The 24,629-nt window shown below is 44.1% G+C and overlaps 1 protein-coding gene across 3 annotated transcripts in view; it reads left to right on the top strand.

Annotated features, from left to right (window-relative positions):
* The first annotated feature begins 1,521 nt into the window (after positions 1-1,521).
* St6gal1 (ST6 beta-galactoside alpha-2,6-sialyltransferase 1) overlaps positions 1,522-24,629 on the top strand; it is a 129,520-nt gene continuing 106,412 nt past the window's right edge. For all 3 annotated transcript variants that reach the window (XM_042668599.1, XM_042668583.1, XM_042668579.1), the window contains exons 1-4: positions 1,522-1,808; positions 2,223-2,298; positions 2,808-2,954; positions 3,204-3,313. The gene's annotated coding sequence lies outside the window, so the exon portion shown is untranslated. The remainder of the gene's footprint in view (positions 1,809-2,222; positions 2,299-2,807; positions 2,955-3,203; positions 3,314-24,629) is intronic.

The following is a 24,629-nucleotide window of genomic DNA, read 5'->3' as shown; positions in this document are numbered from 1 at the left end:
TTTTATACTTCAAGAATAAAGCTTTAAATCAGACATTGATGGTTCATGCCTGTAATCCTCACTACTAGAAGGATGAGATCTAAAGAACCTAGTTTGAAGCCAGCCTGGGGAGGAAAGTCTAGGCAATCTCTCATCTCCAATTAACGAGCAAAAAAGCCAGAAGTGGAGCTGTGGCTCCAGTGCTAGGACTCCAGCCTTTCTCCAGAAAGCTCAGCAACAGTGGCCAGGCCTTGAGTTCAAGCCTCAGGATGGGCACAAAGAATAAAATCTTAATCTTCAATGTGGCATCCTCTTACAGATAATCTGAATTTATGAGAGTCTATCCATTCACTCATACCCACATTATACTGTTACATACTGGGACTTTGAGCAACCCTGCCTGGAGACCCCTCTCACAGACTCCATCCCTCACTGCAGCTGGGATAGCAGAGGGGCTGGAATCTTGGGCAGGAGAGCCAGCAGTGAGTGTTTCCCAGGTTGGTGGTCAGGAGTGTCCCCCATCCCCGGACTCAGAGAAAGGAGTCTGGGCTCAGGCTTCAAACACTGTGTGCCTGGGACCTTGCCTTCCCTGAGGATTCAGACTATCTCCCTCTTTCCCATGCTTCTATCTGTCCCCGCCTAACACTGACCTGGGTGTATAGTGGGCACTCAGGAGACATTGGGACTATGACTGTAGCCCTTAGCAGTCACGTCTCTTCTCTGGGCTCTGAAGGACTGAAGTGGGGAAGAGCTACTTCCAGCCCTCCACTAGGGCTGTTTTCTGTCTTGGGAAAGTGGCCTGCGGGCAACTATTGATCCTCAGCAGCACCAAAGTGCACTTTCAACAATGTTTCCTCCTGCCTTCCTTGTAGCCCCACCCTAGCTTGGGCTGAAGGAAGGAACCTGGCTGGCTTCCGTCATTTTTTACCCTGAGTCCTCGTCCCTGCGCCCTGCCACCCTCCTCCCGCACAAAGCTTGGGCTGGAAGTTTCTGGGAGCAGGGCGTTCCATTCCACCTCCTTTCAAAACCGGGTGTATACGGATCTGTCGTCGTTGGAGAATGCCCAGTTATAGGCCACGCCTGATGGTCAGATTCTTGCCAAATTCGTTGACACAGATTTTGTTACTTCACTTTCTGCGGTAAGAAGTGAGTTTTCAGAGAGGCCTTACGTGACTTGCTTGAGGGTAACACTGTCAAGTCGGTAGCAGACACAAGGGCAGGCCAGCTAGTTAGGACAAAAAGTCAGATAACACTGAAATTAACCTTGCTGAACACGAGGAGGCATCAGTGTGTGTGTGTGTGTGTGTGTGTGTGTGTGTGTGGTCCTTGCTACACACACCATTGATCTTCTCCCTCTGCTCAGCTCCCTGTGGGTGAAGACAAGAGTCCCTGCTAAACCCTGAGCCCGCTCGCTAGCGACCCCCAGAGGGATCAGGATGCTTTGGGGTGCGGTGTGGCCCGGAGATCTACCTAGTTAGTGTTCACGACTCTATTTGCATAACGGAGGCTGCAGGCTTCCTCCCCGCCCCTCTGCTGCGTGGCTCTTCCCTCCTTCCCCGGTCCCCTCCACCCCGCATCCCCTGCCCCTCTCCTCTTCCCCAGCGGGCTCCTTTCCTCCTGGGGTTCCCTCTGGAGCTCCAGTCCCGGGCACTCCCACCCCCGCCGAGTGCGGAGTCCGGAGACACCTGGGGGCGGGGAGTCCCGGGCAGCGCCGGGCTGGGGAGACGCCGGGGGCACTGCCCGGCGCTAACAAAGGGAGAAGCTGCTGGCCGGCGTGGGTGCCGAGCGGGCGGAGCAGCCGTAGCCTTCCCGGCTTGGGAGCGCTGCAAGTGAGTAGGGGGTGCGGTGGGGGAGGCGGCGCGGCCGGGTCCCCGGACCCCCACCCCGGGGGCCGATCGATGCCCGGGGGGGGGGGGGGGGGCGGTGCGGAGCTGAGCCGCGGGGCCCGCCGCGCGCTCAGGGCGCAGCGAGTGTCCTCAGCGCGGCGTCCGCTGCCTTTGCCGCGGAGCCCGTTGTCTTTGGCTGCTGGTGGTGCTTGGGAAGGGAGGGATTGTGCATTTGCTCAGACCTGGCCTCCCCCGCCCTCACCCCCACGGGGCTTCCCGAACCTGCGGACCCACAACAAACCCACGTGTGCACCGCCCCGAGGGAACTCGCTTCTCCACCGCGCCGCCTGTATTGTGAGGTGGGCGACCACCTGGAGAGTCCGGGTTCCTTCAGATCTGGGCTTACTGGGTTTCCAGGTCGGGAAACTGAGGTGGGTAAAGAGAAGAGGGAGCGCAGACGTTACTACAACAAACGCACGTGCGCCCTGCCCAGGTGAGCCAGCCGCGGCGAGCTGCCTTGCGGGACCCAGCTATTGTCTCCTGTGCGCGGGAGGGAGGGACGCCGGGGGCGCCCCCTTGCAGGAGGAGGGCGAGAGAGGTGTAAAAGCTACCACTTGGGCATCAGGTTTAAAAAGGGGAAAAGGAAACAGCTCCCCTCACCCCCACCACACAAAGATTACCCGGGACTGAGTCTGTTCCAGGGTGCATTTGTTGGTGAAGTGGATTAAGTGGTCAACTACTGGCTTCCACTCCACAGAGGTTTCCTAGAGATAGGGGTTGAACTAAGGATCTATGGGCCTCCTTGCAAAAAAAACAACAACAAAAAGAGAGACCATGCCCGGCACCCCCATTGTCCCCAAACTCCTGACACTGCTTCTGTCGGGAAACCTCGAGCGCCTCCCTAGCCTGCAGAAAGAACAGTCAGATTTAAACATCCGCCTGCGCTGGGCGCCTGGACACCCCAGGTGTTACGCCTCCTTTTGATTTACTCCGTTTTCACAGCAAAGCCGGACAAAGCCTCTGGTTTTGGGTGAGGACGTAGGACGATTTTCAGCTCTTTCATTTGCAAGAAATTCAGGGACCGGAAAGAGAGGCCTCTGGTTTGTTTTGCATGTTCGGTGCTCAGTTCAGCTTGGCCGATTTGACATGGTGAGATCTCGCTTAGTAGCGGTGGGTTGGGGAAGGGCTTTTGGACGATGGTGTTGGAGTGAGTCAGTTGGGCTGTGGGAGGGACAGCCTGGCCCCAGGACTGGAGGCGCAGCGCGGGGCGGACGGGCTGCTGGAGACGAACCGAGAACAAGACCACCTCCAGCCCTGTACCACTCTTACTGTGGGGAGTAGAAAACAGCTAGCGAAACTTCTTCCGTTTTTCTTTTCTTTTCTTTTCTTTTTATACAGCTGAGAAGCTGCGATCTAGCGTTGGGCTACTTGGCCTCGGAGGCCTCCACTCTGCACCGCCCTGGCGGCCAGCGATGGTAGAACCCAGAATTCTGTGGTTGGCTTAAAAGGTAGTGGCCTTAGGCAGAATAGAATTAAACAAAGAAAGTAATTCAAACTGAAAGCTGCACCCTTCCATGAGTTCTTGATTGTGTTGAGAAAAGATAAAATTGAGCAATTCCTTCTGCTCCTGGCCTTTCCGAAGGGTAGTTGTCTCTCCTGGCTGCCCCTTTTCCCCCTAGATTCCCCTCAGATTCCCCCTAGACTGGAACAGGGCCAGCTCTGGAGACTTAGATGTTTTGCCTCTCATCTCTTTGCCAAGAGGCTTTTGTTTGGGCACAAGTTAGGGGCTGTTGACATCAATGCTGCTGGGAGGAAAGTGTCTCTTATAGCTGGCAGCTCCTGCGCTCCTCTTGGGAGAACAAAGCATTGTTTTCATTGATTTTTATTTATTTTTGTACGCATCCCACGGAAGAAGCTGCTTATTTTTGTAGTTGGGAGAGAAGAAGCTGGAAAACCAAAAAACAACTGTTGAAGTATGTTTGTGGTTTATCGAATCCCCTGTTATCTCCTGCCCAGCTGCACTTGTTTCTTTCCTTAGCATTTCCAGGGCTTTCACTTTCACCATAGTTCCACTTGCCATGGAAAAGGGCCTTTCCCTCCTTGCTGCTCAGGATGCAAACCCTCCAAGAAATTTTAGGAACAATCAGGCAGCCCTAGACCTTTTAATTTTCCAGATGGGAAAATTAAGGCCTGGAAAAGAGAAATTGTTTGCCCAGTGATGCACAGTACCACACAATCTACTTTTTAGCATTTTTTTTTTTTGCATGAAAGACAAACTGTTGCATCAAACAAATTGCTGTTGGTACCCCAGAGGAAAGTCAAAGTTATGATGGTCGTTACAACAACACCCTTGAAGTCAGAGAATGAATTCCTTAAGGATTTAAATGGGTTTGATTATTAAACCAAGTCATGGATCCCAGTGGTAGGTATGGTGAGGAGAATGATAGTTGTCATTGAAAATCGGTTTTCTTCACTTTGCTCTTGTTCTGGGTCCCTCAATTCTCTACTTCATGATCTGCAGTTAGGGAGCTGCTTTGAATATACTTAGTAAGCAAAGGGCAGTGAGAAGTCAGAAGGGAGAGAATCCACTTATTTGTTCATGCTCGGGAACCTCCTGGGGTCCCACTTTTCTTCTTTACAGAGTGAGAATCCCACCTTCTCAGTCTCAGCATGGGCTCTTCTAGCCAGTAGAAGGTGCTCAGATCTCAGTCAGGTCTCCTTCCTGTGTGATTTTGGAATCACTCTTTTAGTGTATAATGTGAGGGGGAATGATGTGTAATGAATCTCTAGAAGTTGTTGGGGACATTTGTCATGCAGCATATGCATGTATTTAGCAGGTACTGGTGCTTCCCAATAGTAGAGAATGGTGGTGGCAGATAAACCCAATTGGGTAAGTCCTTATGTTTAGCCTAGGAGCACCTTCTACATCACAAAGAGGTGTATATAACTGCTAAACAGTAAAGGGAGCTTTATAGTGACTTGCAAATAGATTCAATGAGAAACAAACAAAAAGTAAGGCTAGAACTTCCACACCTAAATGAATGTAATTTCAAATCATTCTATTCATCCATTTCCTATTTACTGACTTTACTGACATACAGATAGTAGAAATAGAGACAGTCCTGTCTTCAGCCATGGATTACAAAAAATAAATAAATCCATTCATTGCTCTAAAAGGTTTACAATTTTTCAGAAAGTTCCAACCTAACCCCTCCACTATTGCTCACATTACCTTTGGGACCCCTCTCAGAAATTGCTCTCCCAAAATACCTAATTTGTCTCAATATTGACCCATGGCGGGTCCCTTTCTCTTTATGAGTAAAAGCAAGAGCAGGTGGTAAATGAGAGAGTGGAGAGTAAAGTGGAAGATTTCGAAGATAATGTGGCCCTCAAAATATGAGGACATGGTTGCACTTAAACCCCCCCCCCCCCCCCCCCCGCCCCACTCCCCAAACTAACATATAGTCACAGTGGCTCATACTTGCATTCCAAACGACTCAGTAGGTAGGGATGGGAGGATCATCGTTTGAAGAGAGCCAGGTCAAAAGTTAGGGAGATCCTATCTTAAATAAAAAAATAAAAATAAAAACAACAACTAGCTGAGTGTGGTGGTTCACACCTGTAGTCTCAGCTACTTGGGAGATAGAGATAGGATTGCGGTTCTAGACTGGCCCAGGAAAAATATGACATCTTAACTGAAGCACAAACAAAAAGCAAAAAAAAAAAAAAAAAGGTGTAGTTCAAGTGGTGAGCCCTTGCCTAGCAAGGAGGAGGCTCTGAGTTTAATCCTGAGGGCCACCCACAAAAAGTCAATTACTATGAAATTCACAGTAAGTAGTCCATCTGCAACTTTAGAATCCTGACCACTGGAGCAGTTTGTTGCTCAGATCTATATCAATGGTTTGTTTGATAAGACCTGAACTAGGGAAATGTGATGTTTACATACTTGTCTGCATGTATTTTAAAATTATGAACGGACATTCTGAGCCCCATAGATGGAACTTTTTATACGTTGATAGGTGGCTTCGCCATATTATCATAGTGGGGTGATTTTCTGTCATTATGAGAAGGGCAAAGTTAGCCTTCACAATCAAGATTGTAATTCAAAATTCACTTACTATTCTGACTATGAAAATAAGGCATTTTCACTGAAGACCATTTGGAAAGTACAAAAACAGATTGAAAAACAAAATGAAAAAAATTCCATTATCCAAATACAGCCACAGTTAATACTTGACAAGTTTTCTTCTAGTTTCTCTTTATAAAAATGGATTTCTTTCTTTAACTGGTTAAGGACATACTGTATGTGCAGTTATGTCTATTGCCTTTCAAGTTTAACCTCTGTGTGTGTATACATACACACATCCATTTCTCTCTCTCTCTCTCTCTCTCTCTCTCTCTCTCACACACACACACACACACACACACACACACACACACACACATTACCTTACACCTGCAGTAAAGCTGCACCTTCTGATATGCCATTCATGTCAGCTGCTCAACATCTTCAAGGTCATTGGTCCCATAGGATCTGATGACTTTGGTGCTTCAAAGAGAGCTGTGAATGTCTGTCAAGGGAAACGCCTTCTGTCTTTCCTGACCCTATCTCAAGCCTTCAAATGTCAGCTGTAGGCTTTGTAGAAGTCCACAGATAATGCAGAACAGTGGATAATGAAGATCCCTGTGTGTATGGCCTTGAGTTCTAGTCCTGCCTTAGGTTTAAAAAAAAACTTTTACAAGTAGTATAGTGCTAGACTTGAACAAAAGAGCTCAGGGATAGTTCTCAGGCCCCCGAGTTCAAGGCCCATGATGACAAAAACAAAAAAACCCAATAGAAAACAACTTACCATAATGCCCCAATTTTCATTTTCTGTAAATATTAAATGGTCAACTTCAGAGTCATTTATTATTTTACTCATCATCATATATTTAAATGCCTTTATAAATAAAGATGAGCAACAAAGCTAAACTTCTTTGCCAGTAGTGTCACTTAAACAGTAGTGGGTTGCTTGCTCATTCTATCATTTGGACCCCTGTCTCCAGCCTGGCTTTTTGCTGGGTACTTGGAGATAGAGTTTTGAGGACTTTATTGCTGTGTGATTCTTTATGGCTTTGTGATTCTTCAGATCTCATACCTCTGAGTAGTTAGGATTATAGATGTGTGCCACCAGCACCTGGCACAAAGCTTAACTTTTAAGAAGCTCACAGTCCAAAGGAGGAGGCATGTGTGATAAGAGACTAGTGTTATATGATGTTCAATCACAGAAAAGGGACAAGCTCTCAAAGCTGGAGTAGGCAGTGGCAGAGCTCCTGGACATGTGCCATTGTTGGTCAGTCAATCTACTCCTAAGTTTTTCTGCTTACAATTGGCACTGTGCTTAATGCACTGGAAAACAAATTGTTCATTTTTCAGAATTTTCATAGGATAGAGGCTTAAAGTTGGTTCTTGGGTCACATTATAGAGAGTATAATTGTTTAAGAGATTTCCTACATGTAGTGCTATAACATGTATGTCTTAAAACAGAAGTATTATATAGAGAGGAAATCTTAAAAATTAAGAGCATAAACAACTAAAGATTTAATTTCTTGTTTGTTATGTTGCTTGTGACTTGTGATGTGGACAAGATATTTAAGTGCATTAAGCTTCATTTTCCTCTCTGTAAAATGGGGCATCAGAGCTCATCTCACAGAGCAATCATAAGGATTAGTTGATGCCATAGGTCCATGCCAGGTATGCAGAAACTTTTGGTCCTAAATTTTATTTTGTTGTTGTTATCATGTTGTTATCACAGGTCCCTATTGTGGCTGTGTGTGGCTGTGTGTGTGTGTGTGTGTGTGTGTTGAAGGTATGAGAAAGGTAAATGAAACGGAAACTACCAGATGACAAACAGAAGATAATCATTTGCATGATTCATTAACATCTCTTCCTGTTATAAAAAATTCAGACATATAGAAGTAGAGAATGCGATAAAAGCCATAGCATATCATCTAGTTTCAGCAATTAGCAAAACTCATGGCTAGTATATAACCCTTTTCTCAACTCCATAGTACTTTGAAGCAAGTCCCAGACAATTTATCAGAATAGCCATAAATATTTTCCTGAGTCCCATGATGCATTTTTGAGTCGTTGAGTTGTGTTGGCTCAGGGCCTGTCTCTGCTGTTGCTATTATGAACTCCCTCTGTGTGTGTGTGTGTGTGTGTGTGTGTGTGTGTGTGTATGTGTGTGTATGTGTGTGTATGTGTGTGTGTATGTGTGTGTGTGTGTGTGTGTGTGTATGTATGTGGTAAGAGAGAGGGAACCATTGGGGAATTAAATAAGGTAGGAGGCCTTAACATGTATGGAGAGGTGGAAGGAGAACCATTGGGGTATTAAGAAAGGGGGCCTTGACATGTCTCAAGGATAAGAGTGGACGCTGGCTGTAAAGCCCAGAGACCGTTGTAAGTGATATGATTCTGGCAAGCTGTCTTCCTCATCTTTCTTCCTCCCTCCCAAGCCAGTCTCAACAAGCTTCCTTGCTTCACTTTCACACACACACAGGAAGTATTTTGATTTTATGTGCCATTCTTTACTCTCTCAGTTTGCTTTGCCCCTCCCACTAGTGTTCTCAATGGCTCCCCCCACCCCCCACAGGATCTGTTTTACATTCCAGTCATTCATTTTTTTTTTTAATTTACTGTATGCTGATAGTTTAAAGGAGTTTCACCACTGGATTTCACACATACACATAAACTATTTCAATCATATTGAGCTCCTCACCTTCTTTCACTTTCCCCATTCCCACTATCCCTATTGTAATAGCTTTCAGTGAGTTTCATATCGCTATCTTCATTCACAGGTACAATATATTATTCACCCTCTTACACTTTCCCCCCCACCCAAGTTCCCTTAGATAGTAAAAAATGGAGTGAATATTGAATGTGACCAATGACTCTCATTTAGAGCTGACTTGATCCTTGCCTGCCTTCCTGAGAGGCAGAGTTTCCATGGATGAAGGTGCAGACTAATGGCCTGTAATTGTCCGGATGCACTTGGGAAGTGCTGCTGACAGCTCAAGCAACTCCTGTTTAAGAAGTAGTAGCTGCAGGTGCATACATATACTCAGCACCCTGGGTTTGCAAATCCTCTGTTTATTCCTCCCTCCCGACCCTCCCCTTAGTCCTTTGCCTCTGCTCTGTGGTTGAGTGTAGAATGCCAGAGAAAGACATGGTCTGGCCTTGAGTAACAGGCCCATCTCCAGACCCCTTTCTTTAATGGGAAGAGATAGGCTTCCCTTTCCACTTCTGACTTTGATGAGTATTGATTTCCTTAACTCATTTTTATATACAAGTAGGAATTTCTAACTCTAAAGAGGAGAGGATCTGATTTAATAATGAAATCCAAGCTCTCTTCTCAATTAATTGGAACTTACGGTATTTCAAGGCCTGGGCTGTGACGTGTGCTCTCTGGTTGTTGATAGCCAGCCAGAAAAATGGGCAGTATTATCATATGCCATGGAAAAATTCAGACATACAGAAGTAGAAAGCATGGTACAACAAAGGATCATAGCTTCAGCAATGATCAAAATTTGTGGCTTAGCCAGGTGCTGGTGATTCACCCCTGTAATCCCAGCTACTCAGGAAGCTGAGATCTGAGGACCATGGTTCAAAGACAGCCTGAGCAGAAAAGTCCATAAGACTCTTATCTCCAATTAATGAGCAAAAAGTCAGAAGTAGAGATGTGGCTCAAATGCTTGAGTGCCCACCTTGAGCGAAAAGGTCAAAAGAGATCAAGAGACCCTGAGTTCAACCTTTTGTGCCAGCACACGTGTGCGGGCATGCCTCTGCACACACGCATACGTACACACACATAAGAACTGTGGCTGAACTATAGCCCTGCTCTTCATCATGTCATCGGTGTAGCCATAATAGTGCATTGAGTTCCGTGATGCACACTGAACTCTGCCGTGTGTCATCTGCATGCCACCCCAGAGATGCCACCTCTGGACTCAGCTATCCATTCTCCTCAGCCCCTTCCAGCTTTGATATCATCAGATGAATGATACATGGAAAGTGGAGGCTTTTTTCCAAGGAAGTAAATATGTTATGGACAAATTCAGATATATAGAAATAGAACCTAGGGAGCAATTAAGGAAAATAATCAAGGAAATTGTATTAACATGTTCAAGAATGAAAAAATTTACCCTCTTACCTAAAGGTGTTTCCATTCTGCTTATCTGTAAAGTGACTCTGGTATACAGTTTGAGGAGTCCCTTCTAGCAGCTTTTGTCTGCATTTATATATGGGTTCATGGTCAGATGCAAATATATTTTACAAACTTACTGAATAGATTACTTGATATCTGCCACTTTATAAACTGGTCTTTTTTCACTTGACCTAGGGGAGGTCTTTCTGTATGAGTGTGTAAATATTTTCATATTTGTACTGTAATTAATATTGTGAATGTATTTATATAATCAATCTTCTGTTGGTGAACATTTATCTATCTTCATAAGAATATACTTCTAAGCATTTTTAGGCTTGAACATATGGAATGTTGATTATCAACATCAATTTCCATTACATTTACATGGTCAAAAGAAGCTGGTCCAGCAAGCTCTTGGAATGGCAACAGAGATTAAGCCCAGGGAATTGAGAGAATGCTAGATGAAGGGTTGGTTCCCAGGAAACTACCAAGAGGCTGAGTGTGTGGATGAAAGGTTATTTTTGGAGCAAGCCTGTCGCATTGGATGCCCTTAACTTCAAGTGCAAAATCCTAGCTTTGACATCCCCTCTTCCCTCTTGCTGGGTCTTTCATGTTTGATTCTGTTCCAAAGGTCAGAACTGGGGACCTTGTGACAGAACCAGCACTTCAGTGGGAGAGAAGTGAAGTCGTTGTCCTCAGACTCTGGGGGAGGGAATGTCCCATTTTACTCTGTCAGAGTTTTCATAGCTGGATGGACTGTCTAGCTTCCCTGGGTCCTACCCAGTGATAAAACAAATCCTACCAACCTTACTTCATTGTTGGTGGGAGTGTAAACTTGTTCAACCACTTTGGAAAGCAGTATGGAGGTTCCTCAAAAGACTCCACATAGAGCTCCCCTATGACCCAGCAATCCCACTTTTGGGCATTTACCCTAATGTTTACAAACAAGACCACACTAAAGCTACCAGCACAACTATGTTTATTGCAGCATTATTTACCATAGCTAAGATATGGAACCAATCCAGATGCCCCTCAGTAGATGAATGGATCAAGAAAATGTGGTATATATACACAATGGAATTCTATGCCTTCATCAGAAAGAATGACATTGCCCCATTTGTTAGGAAATGGAAAAACTTGGAAAAAATTATATTAAGTGAAGTAAGCCAGGCCCAAAGAAACGTAGGTCCCATGGTTTCCCTTATTTGTAATATCTAGTATATGTATGAGTCAAGCGGAAAAGGTCAGATAATGTGATGTCAGGAAAATGAACCCTTAGATGTATATTTTAATGTTTTTTTCTTTCATGCATGTGTTTCTAACACATTTATAAGATTATTTCTTTGTTGCTTTGTATGTCCCTCCCCCACAGTATAACCCTTGCTTTCACTATATTTGATGTCAGTATAACTTGTGGAGGAGATGGGGAAAAACCAGTTGTTTAAGGATACAGGTGGACCTGTTGCAACAATGAGAAGTACAAGTTGTCAGGTCCAAAAGGAGCTTTACAATGTTAGTGAGGGGGGGGGGGGGGGGCTGGGGGGGGAGGAAGGAGAAAGGAGAAGGATTGGGATTGGGGGGGAGGGGGGAGGCTGGGAAGGGATGTGAAGGGTAAACAAAGGAGGAGGCTGCAATGCTTGGTAAGAAATGTACACATTATCCTGCCCATGTAACTGTAACTCCTCTGTACAGTATGTTCACAAATAAAATTAAATTAAAATAAAAAAAAAAATCCGTAAAAAAAAAAAAAAAAAAAAATCCTACCTCAAAGTGGTCTATCTGGAAGACAGGGGTTTAGGACATGATGTCTTAGAGGTGAATAAATGTGGAGATCAGGTCTCTGTATCTGACAAAAATAAGAGATAAAAACAAGCTCTATACTTCTAGCTACTCTGGAGACTGAGCGCGGAGGAGCACAGTTTGAAGCCAGCATGGGTGAGACTTACCTGCAGATAAAAGTGGAGTTGTGGCTCACGTGGGAGACCACTAGCCTTAAGCAAAAAAAAAGAAAAAAGAAAAAAAAAGCCGAGGGATAGTTCCTGGTTCCTGAGTTCAAGACACCAAAAACAAAACAAACCAGAAAGGAGGTTTAAAAGAGAATAGATTTTTAAAAAGTGATAAAAATAAGAGGCGACTTCATGTGAAAGAAGGCTTAGTGTCACACTGAGTGGCTACTGTGGATTGGATCCCCCACTATGGGCACGTGGAAGGTAAATAGGGAAGAAGTCAGAACTGCCCACTCATGGAACAAGCTATGCTAAAGGCACTAGATTCCCTGTCATGGGAATGCCCAAGCAAAAGGTGAAAGCAGAGGACTCTTATATTGTAGTGGAGCTGGCTCCCTCTAATGTTGAGAATCCAGGGCTATGGTGCAAGAAGTAGAAAGATGCAAAGTAGGACTAGAGGTAGTTGACAAACTGTGGACAATGTGACCTGAGCAGTTTGCACCTGATCAGAAAAGGTGGCTTATAGTGGATTCCTCGAGAAGAGTCTTAACATTGTTTCCTTTGGATCTTGGCAACCCTCTCCTATTCTGTCCTTGGCTTCAGCTGCCTTATATTCATCAGGATTAAACATATTACCTATATCTTGAAGGACCAGGAAATCTGGCAGATGGAAAAGAACTACATGTCCCTGGAGCATGATTGTGAATTTTTATTTATTTAATATTTATTTATTTATTTATTTTTTGGTACGGTCGTGGGGCCTGAACTCTGGGCCTGGGTGCTGTCCCTCAGCTCTTCAGCTCAAGGCTAGTGCTCTACCACTTGAGCCACAGCGCCACTTCCGGCTTTTTTCTTTTTGCTTATGTGGTGCTGAGGAATCGAACCCAGGGCCTCAGGCATGCAAGGCAAGCGCTCTACCACTGAGCCATCTTCCCAGCCCCCTGTCTGAAACTTCTTGAAGCTCCTCTGGGCTGTTCTCACCCTGTCCCTTTTTCCTTGTCTTAGTTGAGTTTGACGAGAGAAACATGGCTAAGGTTACCATCTTCTGGCTTTTGCTTTGTGCCTGATTCTGATTAGTCACTATATGTATTCTTTTATCCCAAGCATGAGTGGTATCTGGAATCATGAGCATAATTTTGCAGATGAGAAGACTGAGCTTCAGAGAAGGTTGAGATTTGCCTACACATCCACAGCTACTAAGGGTGCAGTTGGGAATGGAGCAGCTTTGGCAACCTCTTTCCTTGAATCATGATATATGTCTGTCCACTGCTACTATTCCCCATCTTTGGGGCCTGAGTAATGCTTAGTTCTGTCAATTCATTGGAGATGTAACTGGACAATTTCTCCTTACAAGACTTTCTCCTATTTCCTAAGACCACTGAAAGAATTTATGGGGATAGTCATGTGTAAGTAATGTGACTCTCGAATCCAGTCTATAATTTCCCTTTTTGGTCAGAGTTCTTTGTGTCACAGCTGGCTTTGCTGTTTTTTCTTGCCCTTTTAAATCTGTGCTATCTACTTGTGATATTATCTGGTTATATGACTGGAACTAAACGCACCTGTTAGTGAGCATGGCCATAGACTGGTGCTTACCACGGCTCAGTTCTCCTCAATGCCTTGAAGCTTGTAAATGAAATGAAACTCAATATCAGCATTGTTGAGGGTTTATCTTGCAGCTGTGCTCCTAAGCTCTTAAACAATCTCTTCTTTTGTAGACTATATTCAACACCAATGTGTTCATTAAATATTTATTGAGTACTTACTATATACTAGACATTGGGATGACTGACTTAAGGAAACTACCTTATAGATATTTATTCATACACATATTCAGTGTAACTAGCATGCTAGTGGGGGACAAACTTCCCACATACACCCTATATTCTCTGAGTTCCTGCATTTAACAAACCTTGAGTGCCTTCCACAGGCCAAGCATGATGCTGACTTTTAGAATGTAGACACAAATAATCCTCCTGGTTGTCTTTTGTTTCCAGAGCTTAGTGGGAGGTAGACACGCACATAGTTATTACAGCCTTATGTGATACCTATTATGATTTAAGTATGCACAAGAAGCCAGGCACCTGTGGCTCATGCTGTAATTCTGCCTACTTAGGAGTCTGAGATCTGAGGATCATGGTTCTAAATCAGCTCGGGTAGGAAAGCCTGTGAGACTCTTACTCTCCAGTTAACTGAATCTAGAAGTGGTGTGGCTGAAGTGGTAGAGCACTTAGCCTTGAGCAAAAAAAGCTCAGGGACAGTGCCCAGGCCCTGGGTTCAAGCCCCAGGACTGGTGTACACGTGTGCGTACCTGCACGCATGCACACACACACACACACACACACACACACACACACACACACACACAATATGTACAGGGATGGGAACAAAGGTATAACTAGTTTGAGAAAGTGCTCTGGAAGATGTGATGTTTGAGCTGGACTGTCACTTTCTTGGAGCAGGGCAGTTGGGGGAAGGGCTGCTACAGCAGAGGTTTGAGGGAGAGAAGAGGCGGGGTGACTGATTGATCACGTGAGGTAGGAAGTGGTAGCTCTATACCTTATCAAATATGATTTCATCACTTCTCTACGTGGCCAGTATTATTATCTCAATTTAATAGGCTATAGGGCATTTGGTGACTTGCTCAAAGGCAGATAGTTGAGTGACCTGAGGTTCTTGGACTTGAATATGGACCTTAGTGCCTCTGGAGCCCATGTTCAATCAGGTTTTCACTTGAGGGCCAGCAGGGGCATGAGGCTGTTTCCTCTTTTGTAATCTATCTCTCTTTTCTTTCTTTCTTTTTTTTAATGTGCCAGTACTGAGGCTTGTTTCCTCTTTTGTAATCTATCTCTCTTTTCTTTCTTTCTTTTTTTTAATGTGCCAGTACTGAGGCTTGTTTGCTTTATGGGCTGGTGCTCTACAACCTGAGCTATGATCTACTTCTGTTTTTTTTTTTTTTTGGTGGCTAGTTGGAGATAGGAGTCTCATAGACTTTCCTGCCTGTGTGGCCCTTGTAATCTCTTAAGGGCCAAATCTTTCCTTCTACCTGACATTTAGTGTTACTCATATTTTGGCTGCATTGGGAATGGAGAGCCGGATAGTAGTGACCTCTCCTGATTTTTGGCTCTAATTTTTATCCTTCTTTTATTTGCTCACCCAGTAGATCAGAAATCTTCAAAATGTGACAAGGGAGAAGATTTATCTCCTTTCTAAAATGTTCCTGGTTCATTTGAGAGCTTAGGTGTTACCTGTGAAACTTCAGAGAAGCTTTTTGGGGCTTTGAATGAGAGTAGGGGCAAATTGGCTTATGAGCTGTGCTTTAAAGATAGCAGAATTTAAGAGCAAGATTATTCTGTTTTACCTAATGGTGAATGGGACATTTTTAGCCTTTGTGTTCAACACCAAGATAATTTCTGCACTGGAGTTAGGCTTTTGGGTAGGAGAGGTAGTATAGAATATTCATTCAAAGTGAAGTTTATTGAAGACCAATAAATTGAGAGCTCAAAGACAGGGCAGTGAAACAATAGAATAAAATAAAATGTGCAATTACAGAGCCAAGGAAAATAATTGAGGGCACCTTCAGCCCCTCTATTAGCTTCCCCCAAATGTCCCTCTCCAAGGAAGTGATAGCTGCTACTTTCTAAGGTCCAGTTCAAAAACCACTTCTTCCAGATGCTTTCTCAAACTTGTACTTTTTTCCCCATCCCTGTACACTGTACACTCTGTGTGTGTGTGTGTGTGTGTGTGTGTGTGTGTGTGTGTGTGTGTGTGTGTGTGTGTGTGTGTATATGCACACCATTCCTGGGGTTTGAACTCAGGACCTGGGTACTGTCCCTGAGATTTTTTTTTTCTCAAGGCTAAGTGCTCTATCACTTCAACCACACCATTTCTAGATTTGGTGGTTAACTGGAGAGTAAGAGTCTCACAGACTTTCCTGCCCAAGCTGATTTAGAGCCATGATCCTCAGACCTCAGCCTCCGAGTTAGGTAGAATTACAGGCATGAGCCATGGGCACCTGGTTTCCTGTGCATACTTAAATGATAATATATGTCACATAAGGCTATAATAATTATGTCCGTGTCTACCTCCCACTAAGCTAATAGAGGGGCTGGAGGTATAGCTCAGTGGTAGAGAACTTGCCTAGCATGTGTGAGGGCCCTGGCCTAATTCTTAGCAGCAGCAGCAGCAACACACACACACACACAGACACACACACTTTTCTTTAGTAAGGAGCTTAGATCGAATCCATTGAAAACTAAGTTGGTGGCAGAGAAAGAAAACTTGAGGTAAATCATATCATATGCTGAGGGAAAAAAGATTAAATCAGAGATCTGAAGGTTGGGCAAAGGTTCCTTCTAGAATTGCAATTGGGGAATCACTCTTACTCGGTAGCCATTGGTCAAAACTCAGTCATGAGGATATACCTTGCTGTCATGGAACTGAGAACAGCCCTTGCTGTATGTCACATGATCTGAAAGGGAAATATGGATATTGGAGGCAATTTGTCTGTTTCTTTGTCACAGTGGAAAAACTCATGGCGGCCTCAGACTTGCAGCAGAGGAAAGACACTGAGTAAAGATGTTTGCACGTTGTTGGGGAGGGGCAATTGGTCAAAAGACTTAGCAGGTAGAACTCAGGCAGACATTCTCATACATGCAAAAACTTTGAGAGAAATTAATCAACAAACTCGTGTAGGAAGGTATGACTAAAGGTTATTTGATGAACCCCTACTCCATTCAAATAAAGAAGCAAAACTAAGAGGAGGTGGAAAGATAAGACTAAAAGATATAGCGATCAAGTAAAAAAAATTTACCAGAAACAGAGAGCTGGGGAAGATGTGGAGGAGGTAAAAGTGCCAACTTCCCTTTCACACTGTAACTGGGGTGTTGAAATGATAACTTTCAGAAGTAGTTATAAAGCCATTTCCACTTGTCTTTCACACACCCTTCTATTCTCCACATTTCTATCCACATGTAAATATAGAGGTGTGAAAAACAATACTAATCTATTCTTTTTTTTATTCCTAGATGAAGTTACATTGGATGATTTTTTTTAGCTTCATATAGTTTTGTGTTGATGGACATTTAAAAAATAATGGACTATTCTCTTTTGATGAAGGCCACCAAGGCTCACCCTACAGGCCTCATTAAGTCCTAATGCTCAGGAGTGGAGATACAGATAGTTAAATAGCACATTGCCTTTCCTTGGGAGGTTGGGAGTCAGTTATGTAAGCACTTTCCTGTAGGCAGAACAGAATATGTCATAAATCAGATGACTAGTTGAGTGCTGGGGTCCATAAGCTGATGAAGAAGACCTCCCAGAGAAGTTTGGCCTGGAAGTTGAAGGCTGAGAAAGGTTCTGATAGGTTGAGACTGAGAGGAAGGACATTCCTGGCCAAGAGGGCAGTATCATACAAGTGTGGAGGAGTGAAAGTATGTGGCATGTCTGGGTAACCGTGAGTAATTTGTTATGATTGGACAGCAAAGAATGTATGAGAGAGGTTACTGTTCATTTCAGTGCCCACAAAATAACAGGTACTGGACATAGATGTTTCTAAGCTACCCAATAACCTTATAGCAGGTGTAAGTTATCATTGCAATGCTGGTAAGAAATCTTATGGTAAGATTGTTGGTGGTGTTTGTTTTTATATTTTATTTATATTTTTATTTTTGCCAGTACAGGGCCTTGAACTCAGGGCCCCATACTCTCCCTTTGCTTCTTTGCTAAATGCTCTACCATTTGAGCCACAGCTCCACTTCCTGGTAAGCTCTTTCATTATTTGCCCACACAGGATGACACTGATTTGAAATCCCTGACCTTTGTATGTTCCAAAGCCTGTGGTTTTTCTAATGTGTTGACTTTTAAGGCACAAAGACCTGAATTAGCTAATTTCTAAAGCAAAGTACGTAACATGATAAATAAGTACAAAATCACACACACACACACATATATAAAACATTTATTTATTTATTTGGTGCTAGTACTTGGGCTTGAACTCAGGGCTGGGCCCTATCCTTTAGCTTTTTCGATCAAGACTCATACTTTTAATACTTGAATAATAATTGGAGTCTCACAGACTTTTCTGCCCAGGCTGGCTTTGTACCTCTATTCTCAGGTTTTAGCCTCCTGAGTATCTAGAATTACAAGCACAAGCCACTGGTGCCCAACTAAAATAATATTTTCTAGATAAATATTTGACCAACAAACATAAGTAAACATAAGTAAATATGTATTTCATAAGTGTTTGCATAAAATATTCATCTTTAAAATGAAAATTTTAGATTGGAAGTGGCGCTGTAGCTCAAGTGATAGAGCGCTAGCCTTGAGCTGAAGAGCTGAGGGACAGCGTTCGGCCCAGAGTTCAAGCCCCATGACCGACAAAAAAAAAAGAAATTTTTAGAATAAATTTTATAGGCAAAATTTTAGATAATAAAAGAATCGAAATTCTGATCCAGATTTGAGGATCCAGTTAAAATCATAATCCTAATTTCCTTATCCATAAAAGGGGGTATGTTTCTACTGAAACTCAGAGGAAGTTTGTTTGTTCGTTTGTTTTTGTCAATAGTAGGGCTTGAACTCAGGGCCTGTACACTGTCCCTGAACTTTTCTGCTCAAGGCAACTGCTCTTACCACTTTGAGCCACAGCTCCACTTCCAGGTTTTTGGTGGTTAATTGGAGAGAAAAGTTTCATGGACTTTCCTGCCGGAGCTGACTTCAAACCACAATCTTCCTATCATACCTCCTGAGTAGCTGGGATTACAGATGTTTGCCACCAGCGCCTGGCTTCAGAGGACATTTTATGTTCAAATTATATCATAGATATTACAGATGAGAAAGGACAGAAGAGCCATTCAGAAGACTGTTCTCATATGTTTATCTATTTTTTTTGAAACAAAGTCTTGCAATACAATCCAAGTTGATCTTAAACTTGTGATCCTTATGTCTCAGCCTCCCAGGCATGTAAAACACCATGCTGGGCTACACAAAGGGTTTATTATTGCTGATGCATCCTGTGACCTTTTGAGAGTGTTCATGTGTTCAAGCATTCACAGGTGTTTAAGAGAACTCTCTTACAGTCACAGACATGGTCCCTGCAGTGTTGAGACAAACAACTTAGTCAACAGGCAAGATACTGTTTTCTGTGACTCAGATAAGTAGCCTAGGGCTGGGGTGTGAGGCAGTAGAGAGGGTGAGCGTCAGCCAGGGTTGGCTCTGCCCCTGACTGGTGAGAAAGTGGTGCTTCTGCTTTCCTGGTTGCTGGGGAATGTCTGGGTTGGGGAGTTGGCTGGTCTGGCTGTCAACATCTTGTCAAGGGTGGAGGAGGGCATCCAGAGGCATCAGGCTACAGGGAGAAATCTGGAGCTGCCAGGCATGTCTGGGAGAGACTGATAGTCTGGGAAGGGACAGGAAGGATGGGCTGTCAGTTACTTGGATGGCAATCTTAACCTGCAGAAGGATTGATTTAGAAAATAATAATAAGGTGGGCCCTGCTGACAAAATGAATCTAGGTTGGCGAATAGCCAGATTGCAGCCACATTTGCTCCAGGAAGGGTTGTTTTAGGGTCTGGGATGGGGCCTGGTGTGCTCTGGAAGTAAGTGTGTGTGTGTGTGTGTGTGTGTGTGTGTGTGTGTATGTGTGTGTGTGGTGGGATTGTTACAAAGATCCAGAAGATTAGAAGATCTAGTTTGCCGAAGGGGTCCACTCTTCCTTATGCTATGAGACTAAGAGGCCATTTAGCTCAGCCATAACTCTAGGCAGCCTCCATGCAAGATGAACCCCATGAAATCCATGTTCTACAGAGGAAAGAGAATACCCTGATCCCACACACTACACTGTCCATCATAGGAGCTCAGCCATGTTGGACCTTGACCTCCTGAGAAATAGGAATAATGATTGGATTCTCTGTACAGCCCCAGGCCCAGGATAGTGGCTTGTTCTGGAGTAATTACAGCCTTCCTAGGGCACATATCTGTTCTCTGAGAACCATCCACATACAACCATTATCAGAGGCTTTGTAAATGAGGTCAAGATGTGTGAACAGGTCAAAGGAGCTGTATGCAGCTGCCTATAGCACTGTACCCTCTTGCCCATAAAACTGTGTGTGTGTGTGTGTGTGTGTGTTGATACTGGGGCTTGAACTCAGGGTCCTTTAGTTTTTTTCACACAAGGATGGTGCATTTGAGTCAAAGCTCCACTTCTGGCTTTTTGCTGGTTCATTGGAGATAAAAGTCTCACAGACTTTCCTGTCTGGCTGACCTTGAACCATGATTCTCAGCTCTCAGCCTCTTGAGTAACTAGGATTACTGGTGTGAGTCTCCAGCACCAACTGAAACATTGTTTTTCTACCTGCCAGTTCAGGCCTTGGGGCCAGGGGATGGGAGTGAGAAATTCTCCAGGATGACTCCTGGATCTGAACCCTGCTGGGGAGCCAAGCTTGGGGTCTTGCTCTTTTTGTCTTGTCCTTTTGGGAACCTGGGTCATAAGGTGTTTGGTCCCAGGTGAGAGAAGGAGAAAAGACAGCAGGGGAACTCTGACAAAGGTAGCTAGGCTGCATCATCTGTGTGCTGCAGCCTGCAGGATTGGCTTTTGTCGATGGTGCTTGGAGGATGTTGGCCCAGGGCCTGAGCTGAAGGTGGTTAATGACAGTCCTAGGGATAAAGCTGGAGGAGATGCTTCCTGCCAGAGGGCTTGTGGCGGCATCCTTTTTTAAAGCTACACAATGAACACCTTATTCTGAGCTATAACTTCGGAGGAGGGGAAAGAACAAGCCAGGAGATGACCTAGGGCCTCTCCCAGGATAATATTCTGTACTTGAAGAGTCCTGCCCTGTCTCCTGGTGACTCATAGTGGAGGTGAGAGGCAGTGAGCACTGTCTGGTGGTGCACCTTCTTCAGAGAGTCCCTGTCCTTTGGAAAAAGTTACAAGATTTTCAACCAGTCAGAATTGGGTTTGAATTCTAGATGTACCACTTCTCAGCTGTGTGAACTTGAGAAGTTAGCTTCTCTGCTCCTTACTGCTTACCTTTATCTACATTAATCATTTCTATATCATACTATATACAATGTTTCATCTATGGCTGGGTACACGATTGTGGTCAGCAAATGATAACTATTTTATCTCAGGATGTCTCTTTCTCTCCCTCCCTCCTCCCTTCCCTCCCTCTCTCTCTCTCTCTCTCTCTCTTTCTTTCTCTCCTTCCTATCTTCCTTCCTTCCTTTCTTCCTTCTTCCTTCTTTTTTCTTTCTTTCCTTCTTGCTAGTCCTGGGGCTTCAACTCAGGGCTTGAACACTGTCCCTGAGCTACTGCTTCTATTTTTTTTTCCTTCAAAGCTAGTGCTTTACCACTTGAGCCACAACTCCATGTTCAGCTTTTTGATGATTAATTGATGATAAAAGTCTCATCAAGTTTCCTGCCAGGGCTGGCTTTAAACCCTGAGCTTCAGATCTCAGCCCCTTGAGTGGCTAGGATTGCAGACATAAGCACATGGCCTTTTTCTTTCTTTTTGACACTACTAGAATTTGAACGGACAGCCCCACATATGTGAGGTTGGAACTCTGCTAGCTGATCAGCCTCTGCTGTAGTTATTTTTCAGAGAGGGTCTCTTATTTTTGCCCAGAAGTGGCATTATCTTCCTATTTATGTCTCTTATAGTTGTGATAACAGGAACACACTACCACAACCAGATTATTGATTGATATTAGGTTTTACTAACTTTTCACCCCACTGGCCATGAATCATGATCTGCTTGATCTCTGCAACTTGAGTAGCTGGGATTATAGATGTGATCTATGAACTTCCTCAGTTATTCTGTTATTGGTAACCTAAAGGGCCAAACTCCATTAGGCACTGTGAATATAAAGACAGATGAGACACAGACATGGAAGAGCTGTCAGTCAAGCAGGAGATATAAGCACGTGGAATGGGTCCAGGAGTATAAACAGTTACACACTTGCTAAGGGAGCAAGGGTAATCAGGATCAGGGAGCGGGTAATCCTGCCTGTAAGGAAGGGTCAAAAAAGAACAAATGAGATCCTCCAAAGGGCTCTAAAGGATAAAGAGTTTTTCTGGCAGTTCAAATTGGGATGCGGAGAGAACAGCAGGACAAGACAGGAATGTCACACAACTAAGGGAAGGCAGCAGCTGACAGTAGCAGCTAACCTGGCAAGGAGACCCTGTGGGGCTTCTATTCCTGCTGGCATCTGAGCCCACTCCGTCTGAGTCAAGGATAGAGCCTGCAGCCATTTTTCAGCATGTTGATGGGCCTGCACAGATGCAGAAATGCACAGGCATCCGGTCAGCCTTGACTGGGGCCGAGTGTGTTGAGATGGATTTGTCATCACAAAGCATCATGGGGATCTAGGCCCTAGTCTCAGTGGGCCTCATCTATTCCTGGTTGGAACTGATCAGCAAACAGGAATTGCTAAGGCAGGGTAACATTGACTGAAGGAGTTTCATAAAATGGCACAGAACTTATTAGATGGGACAGAAAGTAGGCAGAAAGATGACAGGTAAGTGTGTTGGAGAGTCAAGAGCCAGAGAAAACTTCTTTGTTATTCAAAGTTTTAGTTATTTGCAGATGACTTCAAGGCCTAGGGAAATGTACACACTGAGCAAATTGTTTGAATTAAAAACCATTGTCTTAAGAACTGGTATGTTGGAGGTGAAGGGTAAACAAAGGAGGAGGCTGCAATGCTTGGTAACAAATGTATGCATTATCCTGACCATGTAATTATAACCCCTCTGTACAGTATGTTCTCAAATAAAATAAAATAAAATTAAAAAAAAAAAAAAAAGAACTGGTATGTTATCAAGTTGCTGGACAAAGCTGAGTGCTTGTCTAGAAAAATATAGTCCCACCCTGCTGGTCCCATTCTAGAAAATGGTCATAGCTCAGGGACATTGGCATCAGGCCATCTTGTGCCATTTTCTTGGTTCAGTGGTTCTTCACCCTATTGCTATTAGCATGCTGCTGCTTGAATTCAAACTAATTCAAAGACTTTGTATGGTGGACCTTGGCATTAGGGTTTTTTTTGTTTTTTGTTTGTTTTGTTTTTGTCAGTTTTGGGGCTTGAACTCAGGGCCTAGGCACTGTCCCTAAGCTCTTTTGCTCAAGGGTAGTGCTTTACCACTTTGAGGCACAGTATCAATTTCAGTTTTTGAGTGGTTAATTGGAGATACGAGTTTCACAGGGACTTTCCTGCTCAAGTTGTCTTTGAGCCACAATCCTCAGATCTCAGCCTCCTGAGCAGCTAGGAGAACAGGCATGAACCACCGGTGCCTGGTTTGGTTTGGTTTTTAAAGGCTTTGCAATCTATTTCAATGGGCAGAGATGGTTAACTGTCACCGTCATTCTCTCTAAGCCTGGTGACTGTTCCATGCTATTTTTTTCTTCTCTTTAAACCTCTCACACGTCCTTTTCCATTCTTTTAAAAATTTTACTTTTGGTTTAGATATATTAATAATATGAGAGGGGTTTTGTGCTCTATAGACATGTATAGTGTACTCGAACACACTTCCTCCTTCCACTACATTTCCATACCCTCTCTCCTTTCCATTTTTCTTTTTTTTTTTGGGTCCGGTCGTGGGGCCTGAACTCTGGGCCTGGGCGCTGTCCCTCAGCTCTTCAGCTCAAGGCTAGCATTCTACCACTTGAGCCACAGCGCCACTTCCGGCTTTTTTCTTATGTGGTGCTGAGGAATCGAACCCAGGGCCTCGAGCATGCAAGGCAAGCGCTCTACCACTGAGCCACCTTCCCAGCCCTCCTTTCCATTTTTCAAACACTAACAGTGTTTGGTTAGTGGAGTGTGTGTGTGTATGTGTGTGTGTGTGTGTGTGTGTGTGTGTGCACATGTGTGCACATAATAAGCTTTGACTTTCTTCTTTCTCTTTCTTTCTTTCTCTTTCTCTCTTTCTTTTTGTCTGATACCAGGACTCATACTTAGTACCTGATGGTTTTGTTCATTGGCTAGTGCTCTACCAAGTGAGAAAATAATAGCAATTTGATGAGAACTGTTTCTGTCTCAATGAGGCAAGAGGTCTGAGCCTTTTCTCTTAGCCCACCCAGGCTGCTGTAACAGAAAACCATAAATGGAGCAACCAAAAAAACCTCCTAAAACCAAACCAAAGAAACTCCCCAGCATTCTATTGCTCACAGTTCTAGATGTGGAGAAATCCTTGATCAGGGTGTTGACTGATTCCCTGTCTGCTGAGAGGCCCCTTCCTAGTTCACAGATGGCAGCTTCTCTCCCTGTCTTTACTTAGTGAGAAGTCTAGCTAGCTCTCTGAGATCTCTTTCATAAGGGCACTAGTTCCATTAGTGACAGTTCAGCCTTCAAGACCCAATCCACTTGGCTTCTAATTTCTTCTGTACTTCTAGTCACTGCCTCATTTCTCTATTTCTGGAAAGAGCTTTCTGCACTTGCTTCTTGCCATTCTTCTTCTCTCTTTCCTACTTAAATTTGATCTGTCGAATCTTTTGTCCTATCAGTGCACTTGTCAGTCTCACTAATAACTTATGATCATCAAGTTAAACCTCAGTCCTTGTCTTGACTGGCCAGCAGCATGGGGCTCATACAGATATGCATTCCAACCCCCTTGGAAAAGTTTCTTCTCTGCTCCCATAGCATCACTCTTGGCTCTCTCTGCCCTGTCCCTCTAAGTGTCTTTTATTAGCTCATCTCCTCTTGTCAGCTCT

This window comes from Dipodomys spectabilis, unplaced genomic scaffold (assembly GCF_019054845.1).
Source record: "Dipodomys spectabilis isolate Male_0828 unplaced genomic scaffold, ASM1905484v1 ptg000017l, whole genome shotgun sequence".
NCBI lineage: Eukaryota > Metazoa > Chordata > Mammalia > Rodentia > Heteromyidae > Dipodomys > Dipodomys spectabilis.
The sequence above is the reverse complement of the archived record's forward strand: the minus strand, read 5'-3'. Positions and strand labels throughout refer to the sequence as shown.